Source organism: Hordeum vulgare, chromosome 4H (genome assembly GCF_904849725.1).
Source record: "Hordeum vulgare subsp. vulgare chromosome 4H, MorexV3_pseudomolecules_assembly, whole genome shotgun sequence".
NCBI lineage: Eukaryota > Viridiplantae > Streptophyta > Magnoliopsida > Poales > Poaceae > Hordeum > Hordeum vulgare.
Genome location: NC_058521.1, coordinates 560,130,810 through 560,136,799, shown reverse-complemented (window position 1 = coordinate 560,136,799; position 5,990 = coordinate 560,130,810).

Below are 5,990 nucleotides of genomic sequence, written 5' to 3'. Positions count from 1 at the left end.
CTTATTGGGCAATCAAAGAGCTCAACTTTGATTTCAAACTTGCCGGTGAGAAGCGGTTGTTTGATATCAGCTCGTTAGATGAATGGAGAGCCCACGCTTATGAGAATATCAACTTGTTCAAGGAAAAGGTTAAGAGATCGCACGACAAACGGATACAGAAACGAGAGTTCAATGTAGGTGATTATGTCTTGCTATACAATTCTCGTTTGAGATTCTTTGGAGGCAAGCTTCTCTCTAAATGGGAAGGTCCCTATGTTATCGAGGAAGTATATCGTTCCGGTGCCATCAAAATCAATAACACGGAAGGAGATTTTCCTAGAGTGGTAAATGGGCAAAGAATCAAGAATTACATCTCTGGTACTCCCATAAATGTTGAGACCAATATCATCAATGTCATAACTCCAGAGGACTACATTAGGGATGTTTATCAGCCTGTTCCAGACCCTGAAAACGAAGATGTATCTGTTTCGGTAAGAAATTGGACTCCGATGCTTTTCCAATAGGAAATTTCCTCCGTTTTGGAATTTTTGGAAAATTAGAAAAATAAAAAGCAGTCCAGAGAGCGAACGAGGCGGCCACAAGCCCTGCCACCGCCCCCTACCCCCTGGTGGCGGAGGGCAAGCTTGTGGGCACCTTGTGTGCCTCCCGGACTCCGTTTTCTTGCATAGCACTCCTTCTGGTCCAGAAAAAATCAATATACATTCGCCCGAAGGTTTTGATCTCCGTATCGCGCAGTTTTCCTCTGTTTTCGTTTCGAGCCTGTTTCTGTGACAGATCTAGATCACCATGACTTCCCCAAACGCTCCTAAGGACAAGATCTTTGAGAAGGTCATCAATCCCTACCTCACGGAAGTGCTGAAACACCCTCAATCTATCAAGATGAGCGAGGGGATGTTGCACATCCGTGATGTTGACGGGCCTAAGAAGACCGAAAGCGTGGAGATGTGGCTCGAAGCAATGGAGCAACAAGTCATCAAGTGCCAAGGGATGGTGGAGCGTGGACTCAACGCCAACCACACGATGATCACGGAGTTCACCAGCAATCACAATATGGATGCCATTGACATTGGGAAACATCTCTCCAAGCTCTATGACAGGGTTGATCAACTTCAGGGCCAGATCTATGACCTGCAGAACCAAAACTGTGAGTATGAGTACAGATTTAAATCAATAAGGTTGGCTGCAGATTTGAGGATTCCGGCGACTCGTTCATCCTGCCATGATGGAGCACCTATGCCTTGGAAGACGGAGGATCAGACTACTCCAACAACTCCACCGCCATCACCACCAAAGGAAGACAACTAAGCATTGGTATGGGCAATCCCCTTGGCTTCTACCAAGCTTGGGGGAGTTGCCCTGGTATCATATCACCTTTATATCTTTTGCTTTTACCTTTGTTTTAGTTCTTTCCTTTTCAGTTTTTATTTCTTCTCTTAGAGGAATAAGTCTTTAGTATTTAGTTTGAGTCTTTTGCTTTTGTCTCTCCCCCGATGTATTCGAGCTCGCGAGCTATATAATAAAGAGTATCTTAGTCAAGGGCTTTGCTTTGTGCCATGATCAAAAGTATGAAAAGAACGATAGCATGAAAGATCATGAGACGATCTTATGGAAAGTGATAACTTCACTTATGACACATATGATGATTGAAACTTGTTGAGAATAAATCAACATAGACCCCAGTCATTGTTGCAATTAATAAGAAGTAATAAGGAAAGAGAGGTTCACATATAAATATATCATCTTAGACACTTTTTACAATTGTGAGCACTCACCAAACTATTACATGCCTAGGAGTAGATGTTGGACAAGGAAGACAACATAATGAACTGTGTTTGCTTGGTTCCAAACAATGTTATATGATTAGAGATGCCTTAGCATGTGACGATTGCTTCCACCTCATATTAGCCAAAACTCCCGCACCAAGTAGAGATACTACTTGTGCATCCATAAACCTTCAACCCAGTTTTGCCATGAGAGTCCACCATACCTACCTATGGATTGAATAAGATCCTTCAAGTAAGTTGTCATCGGTGCAAGCAATAAAAATTGCTCTCTAATATGTATGATCTATTCGTGTGTGAAAAATAAGCTTTGTATGAACCTGTGATGAGGAAGACATAAAAGCGACAGACTGCATAATAAAGTTCTTTATCACAGGAGGCAATATAAAGTGACGTTCCTCCGCACTAAGAGGACACACATTCAAACCTCAAAAGCGCATGACAACCTCTGCTTCCCTCTGCGAAGGGCCTATCTTGTACCTTTACTTTTTGCCCTTGTAAGAGTCATGGTGATCATCACCAATTCCCTATTTTTGCTTTTGTCTTGGCTACCGTCACATGTTTGGGAAAGATCTATATTCATATATCGACTTGGAGTTGAGTACTTATGCTTTATTATTGTTGACTTTACCCTTGAGGTAAACCGTTGGGAGGCAAAAACTATAAGCCCCTATCTTCCTCTGTGTCCAGCTGAAACTTTGACAGCATGAGTACCACGTGAGTTGTAACAATTGTGGAAAACAAAAGAGATGATTGAGTATGTGGATTTGCCTTACAAGCTCTTATTTGACTCTTTCTGATGTTGTGATAAATTGCAATTGCTTCAATGACAATGGTTTATTGTTGGTTACTTCTCGGTAAGGTTTTTGCTTCATGCTTTGCTTTGTGAAGGAATTGTTACTTTCCCATAAGAGTCTTTATGATGTATTGTTGTTCTATATGTGATCATGATGCCCTCATGTCTGTATTATGTTTTATCGACACCTTCGTCCCCAGACATGTGGACATGTTTATGGAACTTGGTTTTCGCTTGAGGACAAGCGAGGTCTAAGATTGGGGGAGTTGATACGTCCATTTTGCATCATGCTTTCATGTTGATATTTATTGCTTTTTGGGCTGTTATATTACTTGTGGTACCATTTTATGTATTTTCTCTCTTATTTTGCAAGGTTTATTTGAAGAGGGAGAATTCAAGCAGCTGGAATTCTGGACTAGAAAAGGAGCAAATCTTAGTCCACTATTCTACGCATCTCCAAATGCCCTGAAAAGTTACGTGGATTTTTTTGGGATTATATAAAGAATATTGGGCGAAAGAATTACCGGAGGGGGGATGCCAGGGCGCCACGAGCCCTGCCACCGCCACCACCCCCTGGTGGCGGAGTGGGGGCTTGTGGGCTCCCTGACGGCCCACTAGCCCCCCTCTTTTGCTATATGAAGAGTTTTGGTCTAGAAAAAATCATACGGGAGCTTTTTCGTGGTTTCGCCGCCGCCACGAGACGGAACTTGAGTAGATCCAATCTAGAGCTCCGGCAGGACGATCCTGCCGGGGAAACTTCCCTCCCGGAGGGGGAAATCGTCGCCATCGTCCAAACCAACACTCCTCTCGTCGGAGGGGAGGCATCTTCATCAACATCTTCATCAGCACCATCTCCTCTCCAATCCCTAGTTCATCTCTTCTAATCAATCTCCGTCTCACGACTCCGATTGGTACTTGTAAGGTTACTAGTAGTGTTGATTACTCTTTGTAGTTGATGCTAGTTGGATTACTTGGTGGAAGAGTTTATGTTGAGATCCTTGATTCTATTCATTACACCTCTGATCATGATTATGATTATGTTTTGTGAGTAGTTACTTTTGTTCCTGAGGACATGGGATAAGGCATGCTGATAATAGTCATGTGAATTTGATATTCGTTCGGTATTTTGATATGTTGTATGTTGTGTTTTCCTCTAGTGATGTTATGTGAACGTCGACTACATAACACTTCACCATACTTGGGCCTAGAGGAAGGCATTGGGGAGTAGTAAGTAGATGATGGGTTGCTGGAGTGACAGAAGCTTAAACCCCAGTCTATGTGTTGCTTCGTGAGGGGTTGATTTGGATCCACTAGTTTAATGCTATGGTTAGACTTTGTCTTAATTCTTCTTTTGTAGTTGCGGATGCTTGCGAGAGAGGTTAATCATAAGTGGGATGCTTGTGCAAGTAAGGGAAGTACCCAAGCGCCGGTCCACCTACATATCAAACTATCAAAGTAACGAACGCGAATCATATGAACATGATGAAACTAGCATGACAGAAATTCCCGTGTGTCCTCGGGAGCGTTTTTCCTCCTATAAGACTTTGTTCAGGCTTGTCCCTTGCTACAAAAGGGATTGGACCACTTGCTGCACCGTTGCTACTACTTGTTACTTGGTACTTTTTTCTTGCTACGTTTCACCTCGCTACACAATCACTTGTTACCGCTACTTTCAGTGCTTGCAGTTATTACCTTGCTGAATTCCGTTTATCAGAGCCTTCTGCTCCTCGTTGGGTTCGACACTCTTACTTATCGAAAGGACTACGATTGATCCCCTATACTTGTGGGTCATCACACAACAAAAATAAAAGACTCCTACGATACAAGACGCTCCAAGCAAAACACATATCATGTGGTGAATAAAAATATAGCTCCAAGTAATATTACCGATGGATTGGAGACGAAAGAGGGGATGCCTTCCCGGGGTATCCCCAAGCTTAGGCTTTTTGGTGTCCTTGCATTTGGCTTGGGATGCCTTGGGAATCCCCAAGATTGAGCTCTTTCCACTCCTTATCTCTTTGTCCATGAGAACATCACCCAAAACTTGAAAACTTCACAACACAAAACTTAAACAGAAACTTGTGATAACATTAGCACAAGAAAACAAACTTACCACCTCTTTTGGTACTGTAGAAAACTTGAATTCTATCTATATTGGTGTTGGGCTACTGTATTCTCACTTTTCCATGGCTAGTATCCCCCGATACTAACCATAGTTTCATCAAAACAAGCAACCAACTCAACAAAAACAGAATCTGTCAAAAACAGACCAGTCTGTAGAAATCTGTATACTTCGTATACTTCCGGTAGCTCAAAAATTCTGAACAATTATGACTGCCTGAGAAAAAGGCATATCAACCAGCAGAAAAAAGAATCACCTCAAAATCTCTTTCTGAATAAAAATGAAAAATCATCTCGTGAGCAAAAAGTTTCTGTCTTTTTCCAGCAGGATCAAACAACCATCACCAAGACTAGTCATAAAGGTTTTGCTTGGCTCAAACACAAAAAGAAACACAAAAAACACAATCACAACAGAATTATGATGGTGTGGACAAAACAAAACAGAAAGCAAAAAAGCAAAAAGAAATTTATTCATTGGGTTGCCTCCCAACAAGCGTTATTGTTTAACGCCCTTAGCTAGGCATTGATAATTCAATGATGCTCACACAAAAGACAAGAATTGAAGCACAACGAGAGCATCATGATTCATGAAACATGTGAAAATCACATCTAAGTCTAACATACTTTCTATGCATAGGCATTTTATAGGAAAATAGATTGGCAAGACAACCAATAGTTACCATATGCAAGGAAGAAGAAAGAGACAATAGCAATCTCAGCATAACGAGAAGTGATTTAGTGATATGAAAGTTTCTACCACCATATTTTCCTCTCTCATAATAATTACATGTATGATCGTATTCGAATTCAACAATATAACTCTCACATAGGATATTCTTTTCATGATCCACATGCATGCAAAGTTGACGCTTTTCAAAAATAGTGGGATTATCATCAACTAAAGCCATGACTTCTCCAAACCCACTTTCAGTAATATTGCAAATATCATATTCATCATGAGGCTTAAACAAATTTTCAAGACATAAGAAAAATCATCTCCCCACTCATGATCATCGCAACAAGTAGTGGACATAGCAAAACTAGCATCCCCAAGCTTAGGGTTTTGCATATTTTTAGCATGATTGTCACTAATGGAATTTATAGTGAAACCATTGCAATCATGCTTTTCATCCAAGGAGCCCTCGTTAATCACTTCATAAATTTCTTCATCACAATTTTCAGATTCACGCATCTCAAGAAAAACTCCAAAGAGAAAGTCAAGTGCACTCAACTCACTAGCAATTGGATCAACATAATTGGATCTCTTAAAGAGATTAGCAAGTGGATGAGGA